The 22,973-nt window shown below is 51.8% G+C and overlaps 2 protein-coding genes across 6 annotated transcripts in view; both read right to left on the bottom strand.

Moving 5' to 3' along the window:
* Positions 1–22,973, bottom strand: part of LOC137415943 (mitochondrial adenyl nucleotide antiporter SLC25A25) — a 210,929-nt gene that overhangs the window by 130,742 nt on the left and 57,214 nt on the right. The window lies entirely within an intron of this gene.
* The window catches only part of LOC137417469 (beta-1,3-galactosyltransferase 2-like), a 49,003-nt gene that overhangs the window by 11,321 nt on the left and 14,709 nt on the right, over positions 1–22,973 (bottom strand). For 3 of the 5 annotated variants that reach the window (XM_078767545.1, XM_078767543.1, XM_078767541.1), the window contains one exon: positions 8,065–8,436. The exons of the other annotated variants lie outside the window; for them this stretch is intronic. The gene's annotated coding sequence lies outside the window, so the exon portion shown is untranslated. The remainder of the gene's footprint in view (positions 1–8,064; positions 8,437–22,973) is intronic. 5 annotated transcript variants of the gene reach the window in all.

The raw sequence follows: 22,973 nt of genomic DNA, 5'->3' as shown, positions 1-22,973 counted from the left end.
CAACTTTGGTGGCGGAGGTAATGAAATTGATGATTTTATGCAGCCTTGACCTTTGAGCTTTAGATCTAAAAAAAAAAAAATCATCAGCTTCTGGCTTTTGATTGGTGAACCAATTCTGTGACCTTCAAATTCTTAAAATTTCAGGTCAACTGGAGGAAAACTGACGATTTTATGCAACCGTAACCTTTTAATCTAAAAAAACAATCGGCTTCTAGCTTTTGATTGGTGAACAAATTTGGTGACCCAGTTTGCAAACTCTTAAAATTTCAGGTGAATTGGGTGAAAATTGGCAATTTTACGCAACCTTGACCTATGACCTGTTCAAAAAAAAACAATCAGCTTGTAGCTTTTGATTGGTGAACCAATTCAGTGATCCAGTATGCAAATTTTTAAAATTTCAGGTCAATCGGGAGAAAATTGACGATTTTATGTGATGCAAACCTTTGATCTTTTGACAAAATTAATAATTTGCCTCCTCCGTATTATCATAATAAAGCTTTGGTGAAAATTTGAAGTCAGTTGCTCAAATGGTTAAAAAAAAAAGTTATGGCCAAGACGGACAGACAGACAGACAGACACACACAGAAGTGATTACAAAACCCCATCTTCTGCAAATGAAAACGAAAATCGACTAAAATAATGAAAATTTGGAAACCAGAGCGATACCTCCTACATTGGCTCGAGTTCGCTACAGGTCTAGCCAGTCTGTGTGTCAATCCCTGTGAGGGAGGGGAGTGGGATGCAGAATTGAAGTTGGAAGGGAACGAGGGGGGAGGGAAGTGGGCTTGGAGTTGGGAGGGCATGTGGGGAATGATGCTGAGTTGGGAAGGGGGGAGGGATGCGGACTTTGAGTTGGGAAGTGGGGGGGGGGGGGGAGTGGGGGGGGTATGCGGTCGTGTAGCTGGGAGAGTAGGGAGGGATGAGGAATTGTAGGTGGACGGGGGAGGGAGAGAGATGCGGAATTGAAATTGGAGCTGGGAGGGGGGGGGCGGGAGGGGGAGTGGTGCATACCTGGAGTTGGGAAAGGGGGAGGGGGGGAAGGACGTCAAGAAGGAAGGGGTTGGGGACTGAAATCACATTTTATATTATGTGGAATTTCCGTGGATCCCTGCTGTTAAGGTATATTTGTAGAAAACTCCCCAAATATTCCACACTCTATTGGAAGCAAATTCTCTTATAACAGCCCAGTGGAACCAAGTTATCTGCTGGAATATATATATATATATATATATATATATATATATATATATATATATATATATATATATATATATATATATATATATATATATATATATTGTTGCGGATATGGGATTTGCATCCATCCATATCCGCTTGTAAATATTCCCCTATTTCCTCAATACTTCCCAACTATCCCCAATCCCCCATTCCCTAGTCCCATTTTCTGTAAACAACACTCTGTAGACCCGACCTCCCCCTATTTCCCCCATTAAATGTCGTGCCCAGGTTCACCGCATCTCACGTAGACAACTTTCGGACATCTTGCTAGTTATTCTTAGTCTATGTCAGTTAAGGACTCGTTTCCATTAATTCTGACCCTTCGTTGCACCAGAATGTGATTGTATGGCACCGTTAGGAAGTTTAGGACCTCCCAATACCTCCCCGCAGCTCTTCCTCACGGTTCAGCAACAACAACAACAACAACAGCAACGGCAGCGGCGGGCGCGGGGAGTGCACGTCCTCACTCCGGCTTGGTTGGTAGGGGGTGTTGGGAGGGCACCAGGCCTTTCCAACGAGCCGCCATCGAACATGTGCTCGACCGGGTTACCAAATAGGGGCTCCCTGTCAGCTCCTCGTCAAGGGCGGAGCGTGGTAACCCCCGCACCCAATGGAAGCGGCGGACCGGTCCCATCTGGGGCGGAGCCAACCAGCCGAGGGCGTGCCACTCCCCGCTGAGCATGCGCAGGAAGAGGGAGGTGACGTCAGATGCGCGCTGAGCTTGAAGCAAGAAAGACGCCACCACCGAGCGCTGTGAGGCCTCCCTGCATCTCTTGGACCGTGCTTGATCCTGTCCCCGAGCCAAGGTGCACCTTGTGCTATCGAACTACCTGTCCTTCCCTGCCATCAATCCCTGTGTAAGTCAGCCTTGTTCCGTTTGTCTGTGGTCTGTCTGGGCTAAGATAAGACTGTAACTAAGTGCCTATCTCTTCTGTGTCTTTTACCTCACTCTACCTTGTAATCTACCCCTTTTCTCCACCACTAATTATACCCTCCTCCGGAGGTCTTGAGAACTGTACCCCTTGCGTCGTTTCATTTATCCCAGTCGTTGTGTCCTTTCCAATCATTGATTTAGCGTAGCGCGATTTGGCCAACGTTCGGGTGGAATCGGGTGAGTTGGGGAAGAGTCGGGGAATAACTGTTAGGTCGCGGTAATACACCACCGCTCGGTCGAAATAACATCTAACCGCGATCCGTAACAATATATATATATATATATATATATATATATATATATATATATATATATATATATATATATATACGTATATATATTGACATTCTCTGAGGTGAATGTTGATATTGTGGTGCTATGCACACACAACTCGTTTGTCAAGAAGGTAGGACACCACGCGTTGAACAAAACCAAACTCTTTATTCAATGCTCGCACGTAAGCACTGGGCGTATATGTCCCGAGGCCACGCCTTGCCCTCGGGCGTGGCCGGTCGGCCGAAAGGCGGGGCATGTATTCCAGTTCAACCCTGAGCCTCATGACTCCTTTGCTCCGGGTGTGGCCCGAGCCTTGCTTCCATGTCCGGTCACTCGCGTCACCCACTGGTGCGCGGAATTATGACCCGCTGGCGTTGTGTCCGCCACACGCGCCCCCCCAGAATTCCCGCGCACCTGAAGGGTGAGCTTGTGGGGAGGCCGGATGACCCGGCCGAAACGCCCTCTGGCGATGCGTGCAGGGCTGGGGGGTGGCGGGACGGCGGGGGTGGGGGGTGCCGGGGGTCTGCCCACCGGGGGGCGGCCTCGACGCGGAGGCAGAGCTGCTTGCGGGGGGTGGTCCAGGTCGAGGTGGGCCGGCTAGAGGCGGTCCACGGAGATACGATCTGGAGTACTGCCGATGTCCACGGTGAAGTGCTTGTCCCCATTCTCCAGCACGTGGAAGGGCCCGTCATACGGGGGCCGCAGCAGTGCCCGGTGGGCGCCGTGCCGGACAAAAACGTACTCCACCGTGCGAAGCTCCGGGGCGACGTATGAGGATGGGCAACCGTGGTGTGCCGTCGGCACCGGGGCGAACCTCCTGGCGGTCTCCTGAAGGGTGGAGCGCTGTTGCGTAGCGGACCAAGGTGCCGTGTAGTCGGGGATAAATTCGCCCGGTACCCGCAGCGGTTGTCCGAAGACCAGCTCCGCCGAGGACGCGCGCTGGTCGTCCTTGGGCGCCGTCCTGAGGCCCAGCAGGACCCAAGGGAGCCTGTCGGCCCAGCTGCCATCGCGGAGACTGGCCCGGAGCGCGGCCTTCATCGAGCGATGGAAGCGCTCACACAGGCCGTTGGCCTGGGGGTTGTAGGCCGTGGTGCGGTGCAGCTTGACGCAGAGGCCTTGCGCCACTGCTCCCCAGAGCTCTGAGGTGAACTGGAGGCCGCGGTCGGACGAGATGTCCGAGGGGGCGCCGAACCGGGCAACCCAAGTGGCGATAAAGGCTTGCGCGACGTCAGCTGCAGCCGTCGCCGCCAATGGCACGGCCTCCGGCCACCGGGTGGTGCGGTCCACCATGGTGAGGAGGTGGGTGAAACCCCGCGAGGGGGGCAGAGGTCCCACCGAGTCGACGTGTACATGGTCGAACCGACGTTCGGGCACCGTAAACGGGGCCAACGGGGCCTGGTTGTGGCGGTGGACCTTCGCGCGCTGGCACGCGAGGCACGTTCTGGCTCCAGTCGCGGACGTTCTTCTGGAGGCCATGCCAGATGAACTTTGCCGCGACAAGCTTCTGGGAGACCTTCGTGCCCGGGTGGGACAGGCCGTGGATGGCGTCAAAAACCGGGCGCTGCCAGCCAGCGGGCACAATGGGGCGAGGCCGGCCGGGGGAGATGTCGCACAAGAGGGCAGTGCCCGCGACGTCAAACGGTACCTCGGTGACGCGGAGGCCCGTGACGGCGGTCCGAAAGGCCTGGATGTCGGCGTCGGCAGTCTGGTCCGCCGCCATCCGGGCATAGTCGATCCCGAGGTGGTCCACGTGTGCGACGGACCGGGAAAGGCAATCCGCCACCGGGTTGTCCTTAACTGCCACGTGTCGGATGTCCGTCGTGTATTCGGACACGGCAGAGAGGTGACGTTGCTGCCGGGCCGACCACGGCTCGGCGAACTTGGCCATCGTGACAACAAGGGGCTTGTGATCAACAAAGGCCGTGAACGGGCGGCCCTCGAGAAGATGGCGGAAGTGTCGGACCGCCAGTTGGAGCCCGAGAAGCTCGCGGTCGAAGGTGCTGTACCGGCGTTCGTGCGGGCGGAGCTGCCCGCTAAAAAACGCGAGCGGCTGCCAAGCACCATTCACCCACTGTTCGTGCACTGCGCCCACCGCGTAGTCCGACGCGTCGGTGGTGAGGGCGATTGGTGCATTGGGCGCCGGGTGCGCCAGCATGGTGGCGTTGGCCAAGGCCAGCTTTGCACCCGCAAACGCCGCGTCCATCTGCTCCGTCCAGGCGATATCACCTTTTCCTGGCTTCCCCCGGAGGGCCTCGTGCAGGGGGCGCAGGAGCTGGGCGACGCGGGGCACGACGCGGTGATAAAAATTCACCATGCCCAGGAATTCCTGGAGCCCCTTGATCGTGCGGGGGCACGGGAAACTCCTGACCGCCTCCACCTTGGCCGGTAAAGGGATGGCCCCGTGCCTGGTGATGCGGTGCCCCAGGAAGTCGATGGCGGTGATGCCGAACCGGCACTTCGCGGGGTTGATTATCAGGCCATGCTGGCCCAGGCGTTCGAAGAGCGTGCGGAGATGGAGCAGGTGCTCCTCCCAGGATGCGCTCGTGACTAGGATGTCGTCCAGGTAGACGTAGACGAAGGACAAGTCGCGCAAGACGCTGTCCATGAGCCGCTGGAACGGCTGGGCCGCATTTTTCAACCCAAAAGGCATCCGCAAGAACTCGAAGAGGCCGAAAGGTGTTATAACGGCCATCTTCGGTATGGCTTCCGGTTTTACGGAGACCTGGTGGTAGCCCCGGATGAGGTCCACCTTGGAAAAAATGGTCGTTTTCGCCAACCGGGCGGAAAAGTCCTGAATGTGCGGGACCAGGTAGCGGTCGGGGGTGGTGGTGTCGTTGAGCCGGCTGTAGTCACCACACGGCCGCCATCCGCCGCAGGGCTTGGGCACAATGTGCAGAGGTGAGGCCCATGTGCTCTTGGAGCGCCGGATGATGCCCAGCCGCTCCAGCGTGGCGAAAATCCGCTTTCGCAACGGCGAGCTTCATTGGGTCGAGGCGGTGCGCTCGGGCATAGACTGGTGGTCCAACGGTGGGAATATGGTGTTCCACCCCATGTTTGACGGCCACCGCTGAAAAGGTGGGCCACGTGAGTGCCGGGAAACTGGCGAGGAGGCGGGTAAACTCGTCCGCTGCCGGAAGCATACAGACCAACCTCGCCGGGACGGAACCGCTCAGCAAGCCGCTTGGTAAGCCGCTCGGTGAGCCGCTCAGCGAGCTGCTCAACGAGCTGCTAAGCGAGCAAGCGAGCGAGATGAAGGTTTCGGCCTGGACGAGGCGTCTGCGCTTAACGTCCACCAACAGCCCATGCGCACAAAGGAAATCCGCACCGAGCAGGGCCATTGGCACGCTGGTGGTGACGAAAGACCATTGGAAGCGCTGTCCCCCGAACCGCATCGAGAGACAACGCTTCCCGAATGTGCGGATGGGAGTTCCGTTGGCGGCGAGCAAGGCGGGGCCCCGGCCCGCGGCTTGCTTGTCGGACGCGGAGGCTGGGAGGATGCTTACCTGCGCTCCAGTGTTGCACAGAAATCGACGACCAGACGAGGTGTCTGTGATGAAAAGGAGGCTGCCGGAATGGCCGACGCTCATGGCCGCAAGTGAGCGCCGGCGTGCTCGTTTCCCGACCCGTCGAAAGAGCACGGCGGGCGGCACGCCCTGGCCTTGCGGCCGAACCTGGCATCATAATAGCACCAGGTTTGCCCCGGTGGTGGCTGCCGCGTCGGTCGTGACGGCGGTGGTGGACGGGGTGTGGCAGCGGCCACGAGGGGATCCGGGGGCGCTGAAGCCTCCGCACCGGGATCCATTACGGCAGCGCTATACGTCGGCCGCGTGTCGTAGGCCGCGAAAAATTTGTCCGCCTCTCTGGCCAGGGCGCGGGGTTCCATTATGGCTGAACCGGCCAGCGCGAGCCGCACCTGCACAGGTAGCTGGCGGAGGAAAAGAGCTCGGAAAAGGAAATCTGGGCGTTTGTCTCCAAGAAGGGACAACATATAATCCATCCGAATGGACGGTCGTGTGTCGCCAAGGGCGGGAAGGTCAAGGAGGCGGTCGGCACGGTCGGCCTCCGTGAGCCCGAACGTGGTGAGGAGAAGTCGAACAAACGTACTTGTGGGCGCCCGGCGGGTGCTGAAAGAAGGACACGACGCGGGCGGCAGTGCCGGGCCCGAGGGCGGCGACCACATGAAAGTACATGGTGTCGTCTGCTGTGATGCCCCGGAGCTGGAATTGGGCCTCGGCCTGCACAAACCAAACGTCGGCCTGTGCTTCCCAGAACTCCGGGAGTTTGACGGCGACAGCGTTGGTAGCCATGGCGCGTACAGGGGTCAGATACGGCTGAACCAGTCGGGGTCACCAGTGTGGTGCTATGCACACACAACTCGTTTGTCAAGAAGGTAGGCCACCACGCGTTGAACAAAACCAAACACTTTATTCAATGCTCGCACGTAAGCACTGGGCGGGCTCGAATTTCGAGCCCGCGTATATGTCCCGAGGCCACGCCTTGCCCTCGGGCATGGCCGGTCGGCCGAAAGGTGGGGCATGTATTCCAGTTCAACCCTGAGCCTCATAACTCCTTTGCTCCGGGCGTGGCCCGAGCCTTGCTTCCACGTCCGGTCGCTCGCGTCACTCACTAGTGCGCGGAATTATGACCCGCTGGCGTTGTGTCCGCCACAATATATATATATATAATTCCGTTTTGCAATTTTTGGGGGGTTTTATTTCATTTTTACAGCGTAGCCCACAGGGCAAAGCCGTCTAGAACAGTGTTTGTCTGTCTGTATGCATGTTCCGTCAAACGTATACCAATCAGAGTTGAGGATCTGGTTATATGACAGGGTGATGTGATTACGTCTGATGTCATTACGGCAGTACAGCGGCTGACTCTCCACACTCCGGCATTTTGATTAAAAATTTGGTTCAGGCCGAACATATCGTTGAATTTGTCATATATCACAATCGCCATGTTCTACCCTTACGTTTTTCATTCAGTGTGAAACACAAACAAACTGATTGTTAAAATGACCATCAAATATCGAAAGCATCGGCGTTACGTCTCTTCCAACAAAACAGAATGTATAGGCCTTCGGCTTCATGCCTCACCTTCGGGCCGTTTCGGACAAATTAAGCCCAGGTTTCTTATTACAGTAGTGTATCGTTTCAGTAGTATCGTTTTCGTAATAGTAATAATATAGTAAATATGACCATAACACTTTAATCCCAATGTTGTGAATACAAAGTTGATGGATTGAAGCAGTGTATGGTTCATGAATCAATGATAAGTGGTGTTCGATACTAACAACCGTGGAGGTAAGGAACTCACCTCGGTTTTTTGATAGCATGTTATTAACCCAACCCTTGTGGCATGTATAGATTACAGTCGATCTTCCCTCAGTTTTGTAAGTAAAACTTCCCTCACGGATGTCTGTGTTCCTCCAAATTTCTTTGTTTGATGTTATAGACAGCACTAGCGACTGTTTAAAAAGCTAATAATGTGTTTGTCGTTTATCATATTTTACCAGCCCGGCTACGCCCTTTTAGCCTTTGGGTCTTGTTTATTCAGGAACTATTTATATCAGTATGAATTTTAAACAGCACAATATGTATGACAATTCAACTCACCTGCCAGGTAGAAAGCCAAGATGAGGAAGAAATTTTTTGTTGTTTGCTGATAATGAAGACGATGTAAGTGCAAACATATGCTTGCCAAAACAGCATTCTCACACCAGTTTGGAGATGAAAGGAGACATAGCAGTGGACGCCAACTCGAAAACTAGGACACGCCAAATGGATTAAGGGGCAGCCCACGCCCCACAGCACTCGTGTACTCCACCCTTCTGCCAACGTGGTCCCCTCGGAGAAAGTCACTTACATCAGCAGATTATTCTTCATCATGTATGTAAGGAGCAAATGCGTAGAGTTGGTATATTCCAACGAGGTGGAAGACTCGAGGCAGTAAGAGTCCAGTGTGGTTGAGCAGTGAGATAAGGAGTGCTAAAGAAGTAGAAGGCATTTATTAGGTACCTGTGCTATGTGGTAAACACGGGTGGGAAGCCGAAAGCAAACAAACAATGTGGAAGCGGTGAATGCTAAACAATGGAACCAATATTAAAGTCCACGTTACTGTGCCACGTTCAGTCGCACGTCAGACATGGACAGCAGGTTCGGGAAAGACTTAGGTTAAAAAAAAAAGGTATACAATAACAGGACTGGAGTTGCATTTATATCAGTATGGGAATAGGCAGAAGCTAGTTAGAAAATAACCCAGCAAAAGGCAAAAGATTAGATATAATAACATGAGTTTCCTTGCAAGGAACTTTTGGTCCATTAGGTCCATCAAAGTAGGCCATTAGGTCAATCAAAGGAGGCATTAGGTCCATCAAAGTAGACCATTAGGTCCATCAAAGTAGGCCATTAGGTCAATCAAAGGAGGCATTAGGTCCATCAAAGTAGACCATTAGATCCATCAAAGTAGGCCATTAGGTCAATCAAAGGAGGCCATTACATCCATCAAAGTAGACCATTAGGTCCATCAAAGTAGGCCATTAGGTCAATCAAAGGAGGCCATTAGGTCCATCAAAGCCTGCGCTATTATTACCAACATATGGTTGTTTATCCGTGCTATGTTCTTTTAAATGCTGAGCATCAAGCAAGGAATTAGCACGTACCATTTTTTAAATCCATGGTGTGACTCCACTGGGGTTCGAACCTCACTCAGAATGCACACTCTAACCATTAGACTACCGAGGCTGGCTAAATAACGAGAGAAGGATATGGAAAAGACTATCAGGCATAACAGCAATTGCCTTTCTTTATGTAGAGGTTGTCCCAGAATTTTGAAACATTATAATTCGAAACAATATTTGATTATTCATATCGTTTTGTTACAATATCAGTTAATATATGATTATAATAAAAAAGGGTCTTAAAGGTTTTAAAAGGTCTAAAGGGTCTTAAGGGGACTAAAGGACCAAACGTAGTTCAGGTCTTAAGGTCTAAGAGATGTACTTGTTTGATGGGTCTTAAAAGTCGTCAGGGTCAAGGGTCTGAGCAGTCTAATGGGTTTACAGTGTTGAAGGAGTCTAAATTGTCTTAAAGGGTCTCATAGTCTAAATCAATGGTTCTTAAACTTTTTTCCCCCCAGCCTCCTGAACGAGCCGACCTCTGACCCATGCCCACTCCCACTGATGTTTAACTGTACTGAATATTATTACAGTTCATTGAATGTGATATCAATGTAAGAACAAAACAAAGACATCTTTCACTTACAATTTTATTTACTAATTCATATGCAAACAGGTGTTGTGCAAAACAATTCAGAAGATATTCACAAAGGTAGCACAAGCAGGTACTCATTAAATGAAATGGATTATACCGGCTCTCTTTACTTTCATTTCATATCACAATAAAAACTAGAACGCCACTCAGTAGAGCGCATACTCCCGCCGTGGGTCAAGTTGGAATAGTACGATTTCACAAAAGTTTGAGGGAGTAATTCAGTGACAACACAAGACAAGACAAGACAAGACAGACACTGCACAGATATATATTTAGAATATATAGAAGATAATGTTAAAAAAAACAAGGCAATTTCACTTACATTTTCGGATTCAGCGTTCAATTCCATATAGGTGAGTGTATTTTGAGGCATGTGTGACTTCAAATAAAATTGTAAGCCGTGAAAAACGTTCGTTTCATTCCTTCGGGATACTACATGTAAAACTGGCCCAAACGTCAAAACAAACTCGCTCATTTTAACTCGTACAAGCGAATGCGACCACTCATTCTTCTGGGAAGAATCCCGTGCACATGCTTGTCACACTTATAACTCACCGAAGTCTTTATAAGTTCATCAAATACTGACACCGTGATTGACATTCGCTGAGGTAAATGTTGATATTGTGGTGCTGTGCATACACGACTCGATTGCCAGAGAGGGAGGCCACAACGCGTCGGTACAACAAGAGTCTTTATTCAGAGCTCGCACTTCAGCAATGGGCGGGCTCGAGCTTAGAGCCTGCATATATGTCCCGAGGCCACGCCTTGCCCCCGGGCGTGGCCGATCGGTCGAAAGGCGGGGCATGCATTTTCGTTCCCCGCCTGGACGCTCGCGCCACCCACAGGTGCGCGGAATTATTGTCCCTTGTGCCCGCCACACGCGCCCCCCCAGAATTCCCGCGCACCTGAAGGGTGAGTTTGCGGGGAAGCCGGATGACCTGGCCGAAACGCCCCCTGGCGATGCGTGCGGGGCTGGGGGGTAGCGGGACGGCGGGGCTGGGGGGTGCTGGGGATCTGACCGCCGGGGGGTGGCCTCGACGCAGAGGCAGAGCTGCTTGCGGGGGGTGGTCCAGATCGAGGTGGGCCGGCTTGAGGCGGTCCATGGAGATACGATTCGGGGCACCGCCGATGTCGACGGTGAAATATTTGTCCCTGGTCTCCAGCACGTGGAAGGGCCCGTCGTACGGGGGCCGTAGTGGTGCCCGGTGGGCGTCGTGCCGGATGAAGACGTACTCCGCCGTGTGAAGCTCCGGGGCGACGTGGGAAGACGGGCAACCGTGGTGTGCCGTCGGCACCGGGGCGAACCTCCGGGCGGTCTCCTGCAGGGTGGAGCGCGGTTGCGCCGCAGACCAAGGAGCCGTGGAGTCGGGGATAAATTCGCCCGGTACCCGCAATGGTTGCCCGAAGACCAGCTCCACCGAGGACACGCACAGGTCTTCCTTGGGCGCCGTCCTGGGGCCCAGCAGGACCCAGGGGAGCCTGTCGGCCCAGCTGCCGTCGCGGAGGCTGTCCCGGAGCGCAGCCTTCATCGAGCGATGAAAGCGCTCGCACAGGCCATTGGCCTGGGGGTGGTAGGCCGTGGTGTGGTGTAGTTTTACGCCGAGCCCTTGCGCCACCGTGCCCCAGAGCTCCGAGGTGAACTGGGGGCCGCGGTCGGACGAGATGTCCGAAGGGGCACCGAACCGGGCAACCCAAGTGGCGATGAAGGCTTGCACCACATCAGCCGCAGACGTCGCCGCCAATGGGACGGCCTTCGGCCACCGTGTGGTGCGGTCCACCATGGTGAGGAGGTGGGTGAACCCCCGCGAGTGGGGCAGAGGTCCCACCAAGTCGATGTGCACGTGGTCGAACCGACGCTCGGGCACCGTAAACGGGGCCAATGGGGCGGTTTACGGTGAGCTTCCAAGACGAGCTTCTGGGAGGCCTTCATGCCCGGGTGGGACAGGCCATGGATGGCGTCGAACACTGGGCGCTGCCAGCGAGCGGGCATGATGGGGCGAGGCCGGCCGAGGGAGACGTCGCACAGGAGGGCCACGCCCGCGGCGTCGAACGGCACCTCGGTGACGTGGAGGCCCATGACGGCGGTCCTCAAGGCCTGGACACCGGGGTCGGCGGTCTGGTCCTCCACCATCCGGGCATAGTCGATCCCGAGGTGGACCGCGTGCGCGACGGACCGGGAAAGGCAATCCGCCACCGGGTTGTCTTTACCCGCCACGTGACGGATGTCCGTCGTATACTCGGACACGGCAGAGAAGTGACGCTGCTGCCGTGCCGACCATGGCTCGGCGACCTTGGCCATCGTGAACACAAGGGGCTTGTGGTCGACGAAAGCCATGAACGGGCGGCCCTCCAGCAGATGGCGGAAGTGTCGGACTGCCAGGTGGAGCCCGAGCAGCTCGCGGTCGAAGGTGCTGTAGCGGCGTTCGTGCGGGCGAAGCTGCCGGCTAAAAAACGCCAGCGGCTGCCAAGCACCACGCACCCATGGCTCGTGCACCACGCCAACCGCGTAGTCCGACGCGTCGGTGGTGAGGGCGATCGGTGCATTGGGCGCCGGGTGCGCCAGCATAGTGGCGTTGGCCAGGGCCAGCTTTGCGCCCGCAAACGCTGCGGCCATCGGCTCCGACCAGGCGATGTCACATTTGCCCGGCTTGCCCCGGAGGGCCTCGTGCAGGGGGCGGAGGAGCTGGGCGACGTGGAGCACGAAGTGGTGGTAAAAATTTACCATGCCCAGGAACTCCTGGAGCCACTTGATCATGCGGGGTCGCGGGAAATCCCTGACCACCTCCACCTTGGCCGGTAAAGGGATGGCCCCGTGCCTGGTGATGCGGTGCCCCAAGAAGTCGATGGTGGCGACGCCGAAACGGCACTTTGCGGGGTTGATGATTAGGCCATGCTGGCCCAGGCGTTCGAAAAGCATGCGGTGGTGGAGCAGGTGCTCCTCCCGGGACACGCTCGCGACTAGGATGTCGTCCAGGTAGACATAGATGAAAGGTAAGTCGCGCAAGACGCTGTCCATAAGCCGTTGGAATGCCTGGGCCGCATTCTTCAACCCAAAAGGCATTCGCAGGAACTCGAAGAGGCCGAAAGGGGTGATGACGGCCGTCTCCGGGACATCGCCCGGTTGTACGGGGACCTGGTGGTAGCCCCGGATGAGGTCCACCTTGGAAAACACGGTCGTGTTTGCCAACCGGGCGGAAAAGTCCTGGATATGCGGGACCGGGTAGCGGTCGGGGGTGGTGGCATCATTGAGCCGGCGGTAGTCACCGCATGGCCGCCATCCTCCACTGGGCTTCAGCACAATGTGCAGCGGGGAGGCCCAAGCGCTGTTTGAGCGCCGCACGATACCCAGCCGTTCCAGCGTGGCGAACTCCGCCTTCGCCACGGCGAGCTTCGTGGGTTCGAGTCGGCGTGCCCGGGCGTAGACCAGCGGCCCGACCGTGGGTATATGGTGCTCCACCCCGTGTTTAACGGCCACCGCTGAGAAGGTGGGCCGCGTGAGGGCCAGGAAACTGGCTAGGAGGCGGGTAAAGTCGTCCGCTGCCGGAAGCGTGCAAACTAAACTCGCCTGGATGGAACCTTTCAGCAAGCCGCTTGGCAAGCCGCTCGGTGAGCCGCTCATGAGCTGCTCAACGAGCCGCTCAGCGAACAAGCGAGCGAGCTGAAGGTTTCGGCCTGGACGAGACGTCTGCGCTTAACATTGACCAAAAAGCCATGCGCACATAGGAAGTCCGCACCGAGCAGGGCCATTGGCACGCTGGCGGTGACGAACGACCATTGAAAGCGCTGCCCTCCGAACCGCAGTGAGAGGCAATGCTTCCCTAATGTGCGGATGGGTGTACCGTTGGCGGCAAGCAAAGCGGGGCCCCGGCCCGCGGCTTGCTTGTCGGACGCGGAGGCAGGGAGGACGCTTACCTGCGCTCCTGTGTCGCAAAGGACACCGGACAAGGTGTCCGTGATGAACAGGAGGCTGCCGGAATGGCCGACGCTCATGGCCGCAAGTGAGCGCCGGTCGTTTCCCGACCCGTCAAAAGAACACGGCGGGCGGCACGTTTTAGCCTTGTGGCTGAACCTGGCATGGTAGTAGCACCAGGTTTGCGGCGGTGGCCCCCATGGCGGCCGTGCCGGCGGCGGTGGTGGTGGCGGCGGCGGTAGTGGGCAGGGCGTAGCAGCGGCCACGAGGGAAGCAGGGGGCGCTGGAGCCTCCACACCAGGAGCCACTACGGCAGCACCGTAAACCGACCGCGTGTCGCAGGCCGCGAAATACTTGTCGGCCTCTCCAGCCAGGGTGCGGGGTTTCGTTAGTTTGGAACTGGCCAGCGCGAGGCGCACCTGTGCAGGTAGCTGGCGTAGGAAAAGTGCTCGGAATAAGAAATCCGGGCGCTGGTCTCCAAGCAGGGACAGCATGAAATCCATCCGGACGGATGGTCGTGTGTCGCCGAGGGCGGGAAGGTCCAGGAGGCGGTCGGCACATTCGACCTCTGTGGGCCCAAACGTGGCAAGGAGGAGACGTTTGAGCACCTCATACTTGTGGTCGCCCGGCGGGCGCCGAAGGATGGACATGACTCGGGCGGCAGTGCCGGGCCCGAGGGCTGCGACCACGTAGTAGTACCGGGTCTCGTCCGCCATGATGCCTCGGAGCTGAAATTGAGCTTCGACCTGCACAAACCAAACGTCGGCTTGTGCTTCCCAAAACTCGGGGAGTTTGACGGCGACGGCATTGGTAGCCATGGCGCGTTCGGGGGTCAGCAACGGCTGAACCAATCGGGGTCACCAGTGTGGTGCTGTGCTCACACGACTCGATTGCCAGAGAGGTAGGCCACAACGCGTTGGTACAACAAGAGTCTTTATTCAGAGCTCGCACTTCAGCACTGGGCGGGCTCGAGCTTAGAGCCCGCATATATGTCCCGAGGCGACGCCTTGCCCCCGGGCGTGGCCGATCGGTCGAAAGGCGGGGCATGCATTTTCGTTCCCCGCCTGGACGCCCGCGCCACCCACTGGTGCGCGGAATTATTGTCCCTTGTGCCTGCCACAATATCTGTTCTGAGGTTAAAAAAAAAAAAAAAAACACCCCCCCCCCCCCCCCAAAACAGTTTTAAAGCATTATACGTATCAAACGATACATTTTATGAAATGGGGAAACCTAATACACACTTCGGTGGTTTTAAAATGACAGAATATGTCTTTAATAGAAAAAAAAAGAAAAGAACCTTGAAGACGACGCTGCTTATAAAATACACCGCTCTAACGCATAACCACGAGTTTAAACTACATTTACAACAAATATGAAAACTATTTTCATATCACAATGTTAAATATAGAATATATAGAAGATAATACAACAACAACAACAACAACATGCATTTTAAGGCCATTTTCCCTGCTAGAGCAGGGGTTAGCCTTGCGGTCTCCATGACAATCTTCTCCATTTTGCCCTATTTTCTGCATCTCTCCTTGTTAACCCCCTTGCCCGCATTTCTTCTTCCACCATCTTTAGCCAAGTCTTTCTCGGTCTTCCCCGTCCTCTACTTCCTTCTACATTAATTTCCATCACTCTTCTCAACCAGTCACTTTCATCCTTCCTCAACACATGACCAAACCATCTCAACCTGTTTCTCTTCACAGCATCAATCACAGGCAATATTCCCATCATCTTTCGCAATTCATCATTTGTCTTCCTCTCTCTCAACGATACTCCGCACATCCATCGAACCATTCGCATTTCCACCCTTTCCAGCCTTCGTTGCTGCTCTACGTTCATTACCCATGTCTCGCTCCCATAAATCATAACACTTCTCACACATGCAGCATACACCTTTCCCTTCAGCTTCAATGACACTCTCCTCCTCATCAGCACGCCACTCAGTTCCCGAAACTTCTTCCATGCACATCTCACTCGAGCAACCGTTGCCGAGTCTGATCCACCTTCTCCATTCAGCATGTCTCCGAGGTAGCAAAATGTTTTCACACCTTCCAGCTTCACGCCGTCTCCAAGATCCAACTCAACATTTCCGCCATCTGCAGCTCCCTCTGTGCACACCTTACATTTGAATGTAGCTGCCACACTGGTAATTGACCCTCTCAGACCACGACATTTTTGATGAACCCACTCAGCGCACATTGTACATTGAATGGAGTTCACTCCGACACCCTTCCTGCACACAGCACACGGCCACTTCCCAGTTCTTTCCACCTCACCACATGCTTTACCACTTGCCATCACCTTCGTCTTTCCGATATTCACCTTCAGACCTTTTGTCTCCATACATTCCTTCCACTTGTTCATCTTTTCCTTCAGTCCATCCATACTTTCTGCAATCAACACCAGATCATCTGCATACAACTCCCACGGTAAACCCTCCTTTACGTTCTGAGCCAGCACCTCCATCACAGCTACAAATAGTAGTGGAATTAGTACCGACCCCTGATGCACTCTCACCTTCACCTCAAACTCACCACTGTTCCCGTCCTTCGTCCTTACAGCTGTGCGCACTCTTTTGTACATTGCCATCACTACTCTGATCAACCATTCCTCCACTCCTAACTTCCTCAATGCCCATGTCAATACTTTGCGTGGAACCCTATCGAATGCTTTCTCCAGATCAACAAACCCAAAAAACAACTTCTTCCTCTTCTCCATGTACTTCTCCTGCAACTGCCTCACAATGAAAAGCGCGTCTGTCATTCCTCTTCCTGGCATAAATCCAAACTGCATTTCGTCGATCTTCACTTTCTTCCTTATCCACCTCTCTAACACCCTTTCCAATACCTTCATTCCATGCTCCAATAACTTTATCGCTCGGTACGAGCCACACGCCAGAGGGTCACCTTTCCCCTTGTATAGAGGGACGAGGGTACTCAGTCCCAATCCACTGGAATGCGGCCTTCTTTCACCACCAGATTACAGATCTCTGTCATTCTTTTCACACCCCAACTTCCTGCTGCCTTCAACATATCTCCCACAACTCCCATCGGCCCTCCCGTTTTTCCACTCTTCATTGCTTTTATCGCTTCCTCAACTTCCTTCTCAGTTATCTTCTCTGCCGGTCCTAAAACTGGGTTACTCTCTATGTTGCCATCCCATGCATTCTCTGTATTCAACAGCATTTCCATATATCTTTTCCATCTTCCTTTAATTCCATCTGGGTCGACAACGATTTGTCCCACTTCATCCTTCAAGCAACTCACCCTCATCACATCACACCTCTCTTTCGCTATGTGCTTTGCAATCCTGAATACTGCTTTCTGACCCTCTTCCGAATCCAAACGTTCTCCGAACATTTTCCTACATGCCTCCTGCGCCTTTACTACCTCTTTCTTTGCAGCCTTCCTGGCTGCCTTATAACTTTCATGCTCTGCTGGTTCTGCTCCCGTACCCTTCGCCTTCTGCCACTCCTTGAACTTCTTCGTCTTCTCGTCAATCCTCTTTCCAACTTCATCATCCCACCACCATGTTTCCGAGTGCCTCGGTGGTCCTTTTGTCCATCCACATACCTCACCAACGGCTCCCAACAGACTAGCTTTCATTGACATCCAACCACTATCAAGCTCAACCACATCATCCTCTACCCTACTCAGCCTCTCTTTTAATGCCTCCCTTACTGTCACCTCTTTCAACCTCCACACCTTCATTCTTGGTTGGTACTTCACCCGCCGAGCTCTCCTCACACCTTTCACCCTTATGTCGCAGACAACCAAGTGGTGCTGTGAAACAGCCTCCTCCCCCGGGATCACCTTTGTGTCCCGGAGGTGCCCCCTATCTCGCCTACGCACCATCAGGTAGTCAACGGTTGTCGTCGACCCACCTGACGTGTATGTAACAAGCTTATTATCCTCTTTCTGGAACTGAGTATTACAAATCAACAAATCAGCTCCATCAGCAAACTCCAAAATCCTTTCACCTTCTCCATTTCTCACACCATATCCGTAACCCCCATGAACTCCCTCAAAACCATCCATACTCCTTCCCACATGTCCATTCAGGTCTCCTCCTACCACAACAACTTCCTCATCTTTCACGTTTTCCATCAGCTTCTCTATCGCACACCAGAACTTGTCCTTCTCTTCATCGCTCCGACCAACCTGCGGAGCATATCCCGAGATGACGTTCACCAAGAGCTTTCCAATCATCATTTTCACCATCATCAACCTATCACTCACTCTAGTCACACTCAGCACACTGTCTACAAACTCCTCAGAAAACAGGACACCAACACCATTCACACCCTCCGGGCACCCTTGCCACACAAACTTGTATTTCTGTCCCTGCCTACCCTTCACCATTCTCACACCACTTCCCTTCCATCTCGTCTCCTGCACACAACATATGTCCACTCTTCTTCTGACCAATACTTCCACCACTTCTCCTGATCTCCCTGTCATTGTCCCTACATTCCATGTCCCAAACCTCAGAAACCGATCTCCACTTCGGGCTGCGCCCTGCCCATATGTCGTTGTAATTGTCATGGTTCTCTTTTTGAGGCAATGTTTTTATAGAAGATAATGAAGATAGAATATAATATATTTATAGAATATAGAAGACAATGTTAAAAAAAATGAGCCCTATCTTCCAATGGTAAACAATCCTTCAAAAAATTCCTGGATCCGGAATAATGTCCTGAGCTTCACCAAAAACGAATCAATTCTTCCTTATCCTAAGGGCAATCATCCCACCAACTTCCATCCAAATCCGTTCAGAACTTTTCCAGATATCTTGTTCACAAACACACACACGCACTCACACACACACGCACACACACACACACACACGGACACGATCGAATGCATTACTCCCTGGCGGGAGTAACTAGAATGGCCACAGACAAACAAACACAGACAGTGGTGAAAAATAATATCCTTCCATCTTTGGTGGGTGGAGGTAACAAAACAAACATACCTTACCTGTATTACATTTACAGTTCTCAATATTAACCCACATATGGACAGCTGTTGTGCAACACAACGCTATGAATATTAAAATGTATCTATAGGGTCTTACAGGGTCTAAAGGGTGTAAAGTGTGAAAATGGCCTTAAAGGGACAAAAAGAAGGGACGGAAAGGACTCACTGTTTCTTTGCCTCCCCCTTTCTTTCCCATTTTTCAAAGCAAGAGGGAATTAATGACATAAAGAGTTTAAAAATAATCAAGAGGTTACATGAAATTATGATGAAGTTCAAATTAAACTAGATATCTGTGATCACAAAACGATCGCCATGGGTAAGCCTCCCCAACTAGGGGAGGCTTACCTTTGGGTATCACCCGTGATTTACCCATGGCCCAATGATGGCCATATTTTTGCAGATCACCATATGACCTTGACCTTCAACATTTAGGGATAGAGTGTAAATTAAGGAAATGTGTCCCAATCTACAATCTATCCATAAAACTCAACAGCTGGGGAAAAATTTTCAAGTTATAATCAAAAAAATGTTTTTTGTTAATTAGGTCACAATCAGAAGAATACTTTCTTCAAGGTCAAGGACACAAATCAGATATCGGGTGCCCAACTTCGGTGCAGGAACATGAAAGACAGGGGGAACAAATCTGTGACAGGGCTTATGGAGGACACCGATATATACAGTCACGTTAAAAAGTAAATACACCCCATGTAAAGTTTTGACTTTTTCAACATATTTCAACATACAGCTAGTTGATCTTCATTTCAACAATACTGATAGATAAAGGTGATATAATATAACAAATATCATGAAACATTTACATTTTGTAGTCTATTGTATAATTTAAATAAACATAAATGCAAATTTTGCATGTGGAAAAAGTAAGTACAGGCGCTTCGTACTGAGCGCAGCACGCGCTGCTCCCTCAGGGCAACGGTCTTTCCCTCAGGGAAACACTGGTTTCCCTCAAATGGCAGGCAGACGATCGTCCTGGTTGTGGTGTTGTGCATAGAGGGTACACTAGAGGGGGCGTGGCCAATAGGTGGAGGAGTTCTGGGGAAAGGATGGAGCATGGAGAGGATTGGAACCGGACGTGCGTCCGATGTGGGATTGAATAAAACAGTTGGACCTTACTGAATTATTCATTCTTGGAGTACTTTCCGACACAACGCTGGTTCACCGCCAATCCCTGCTCGAGTCCAATTCCAAGGTTATCATAATAATGGTGTCTCCTCAGATCACAGGCAGGTGCTCTTCCTCTTCAGAAAAACGCTGGTTTCCCTCAACCGTAAACTCAATGCGGTTTCTCCTCAAATGACGGGCAACAATGGTCCAATGGTCCAGGTGCCCAGCTGATTTCTCGCTCGCGTCCAAGGCTGCGAAAAGTGCTTGCTTCCCGCCTTTTTGATCGCTTGAGTGGGGTAGAGTCTGGCCCCGCACAGAGCGCTCGGATTGGTGCACCCTAGATGTCCATTTAGGTCTCCTCCTACCACAACAACTTCCTCATCTTTCACGTTTTCCATCAGCTTCTCTATCGCACACCAGAACTTGTCCTTCTCTTCATCGCTTCGACCAACCTACGGAGCATATCCCGAGATGACGTTCACCAAGAGCTTTCCAATCATCATTTTCACCATCATCAACCTATCACTCACTCTAGTCACACTCACCACACTGTCTACAAACTCCTCAGAAAACAGGACACCAACACCATTCACGCCCTCCAGGCACCCTTGCCACATAAACGTGTATTTCTGTCCCTGCCTACCCTTCACCATTCTCACACCATTTCCCTTCCATCTGTCTCTTGCACACAACATATGTCCAGTCTTCTTCTGACCAATACTTCCACCACTTCTCCTGATCTCCCTGTCATTGTCCCTACATTCCATGTCCCAAACCTCAGAAACCGATCTCCACTTCGGGCTGTACCCTGCCCATATGTAGTTGTAATTGTCATCGTTCTCTTTTTGAGGCAAATGCCCAGAGGGCTTTTGGGTCTTCAGTGTATTTTGGGTCTTCAGTGTATTTTGGGTCTTCAGTGTATTTTGGGTCTTCGGGGTCCCTTGAGTCTTCGGGGTCTCTTCAGCCTTTGGGGTCTTTTTTGGTCCTCTGGGTTTTTTAGGTTCTTCTGGGTCCTCGTGGTCTTTTGGCGGTATTTAGGGTCCTCTGGGTCTTCTCGGTGTTTGGGTCTTTGGGGAGTTGGGGGGGTGAGTCTTTTGGGTCCTCTGGGTACTTTAGATTAAGTACTTCAAGTTACAATTGTTGGTAGCGTCAGGTCAGCTGTCCAACCAATATGTGAAGAGTGGACATACATAATGACAAACACTTGCTCCATTATATATAGATTGGTTGGTCTTGTGCGTTATTCTGTCTGTCTGTTTGTTTGTCTGTCAATCGCCTACAGTTCACAATTTTGAACTGATCTTCACGAAACTTCACCAGATTGTACAGTTAGTCATAAGGAAGAAGCCGATTGATTTTGGGGTCAATAGGTCAACAAAGGCCAAAGGTCACCAACTTTGCCAAATTTCTAAAATCCTCAATTTTCATCCGATTGACTTGAAATTTGAAGAGGACTTGCATATCTGGTCACTGAATTCAAACACCAAGTATATTTGAGGTCAACATAGGTCAAAAGGTCAACATCGGCCAAATTTCTAAAAGCCTCAATTTTCATCTGATTCACTTGAAATTTGAAGAGGACGTGCATATCTGGTCACTGAATTCAAACACCAAGTATATTTGAGGTCAACATAGGCCAAAAGGTCAACATAGGCCAAATTTCTAAAATCCTCAATTTTCATCCGATTGACTTGAAATTTAAAGAGGACTTGGTGGTATTTTTTTTTATTTTTTTTTATTTTTATTTTTTGTTTTGTTTTGTTTTGTTTTGTATACAAGATCGAGGCTCGTGAAAGAGCGAACATTAATCACACAGAAAGACAAACAGACACACAAAACAAATAACATCGGGAGCGGTAGACAAGATGGGGAGAGAGGGGGAAGGACACAAACACAACATTTGAGAGCAGGGACCGAGAGACATGGAGACATCGAGAGAACTGTGGGAGGGAGAGGGCTTTGGGGGGAGGCATGGGAAGGGGGGGGGGGGTGGGAGAGGTATAAAACATATGGACACTGCCAAGACTTCCAGGAAAGAAGTTGGAATTTCAAACAAGGTGGATCTGGGGTGAATTAGTGGGGGTAGAAAAGATCAAGGTTTTGGATGGGGGAAGATAAGAGATGGTGGTGAACAGCTGTTTTGAAGACCTGGAGGGAGGAGTGTGATTGAAGTGAGTGTGGGAGTTTGTTCCAGAGGCGGGAGAAAAGAGGAATGAAAGAGTGAAGGTGAGCAGAGAGCCGAGATTTCGGCAGTTTAACCATCAGAGGGTGGCTGGCAGATCTTGTGCGACCTGTAGGAATATTTGGGGGACAGAGCACAGAGAGAGCTGGGGGAGCAAGGCCGGAGAGGATCATGGGGGACTTAATGGTTCTTCAGGTTCTTCAAATGTCTAATAGGTCTTAGCAGTCCAAAGGGTCGAAAGGTACATTGCGATAGTACATAATTAATAGACATACGTAATTAATAGATAGGCATTGGACAAGCGTGACACATGACGTCCACTTTATAACCCTGAAGTCAGTATTGTATTTTTAATATATATATTTTAAATGAGAGGTCCTCGGGGTCTTTTGATTCCTCTGTGTCTTTTGGGTCTATGAAGTCTTCAGTGTCTTTTGGGTCCTCTGGTTCTTCATCGTATTTAAGGATCTTCACTGTATTTTGGGGTCTTGGTTGTCTTAAGTGTCTTGGGGAACTTAAAGGCTCTTCAATGGTCTAATAGGTCTTAGCAGGTCCAAAGGATCGAAAGATAATTCCAATCTATATATATAAAACACAGTTTGTTTGTGTGTGTGTGTGTGTGTGTGTGTGTGTGTGTGTGTGTGTGTGTGTAATGTTACCGATAGACTCCTAAACGGAGAGGCTCACGTACTTGATATTTGGCACAGACATGGCCATTGAGCCTGGGAAGAACATGGCCGACCTAAAAATTTATTTCATAATATTTTTTTACCATCTTTTTACCTCAGCGCATTTCAGCGAGGAATATTATGCACGGAATCTGACCGGTGGCAGAGCAGCGCGCTGATTCGCTCAGAGCGATCACGTGATGTTCCTTGCCGCCATTAACTCAGTTATGCGTTCGCACGTATTTCAGAGCGAAAAGCGATTGCGTTTTTTCACATTTCAGCGAGGAACATTGCCATTCACACCACAAAGGTTTTTTTTTCTTTCATCTTTAGATCCATATTTTTTTTCAGCGAATCTGAATCGGTGGCAGAGCAGCGTGCTG

The sequence above is a fragment of the Myxine glutinosa genome, chromosome 13, assembly GCF_964187855.1.
Source record: "Myxine glutinosa chromosome 13, kmMyxGlut1.1, whole genome shotgun sequence".
Lineage (NCBI taxonomy): Eukaryota > Metazoa > Chordata > Myxini > Myxiniformes > Myxinidae > Myxine > Myxine glutinosa.
This window is presented reverse-complemented; position numbering and strand designations above follow the sequence as displayed.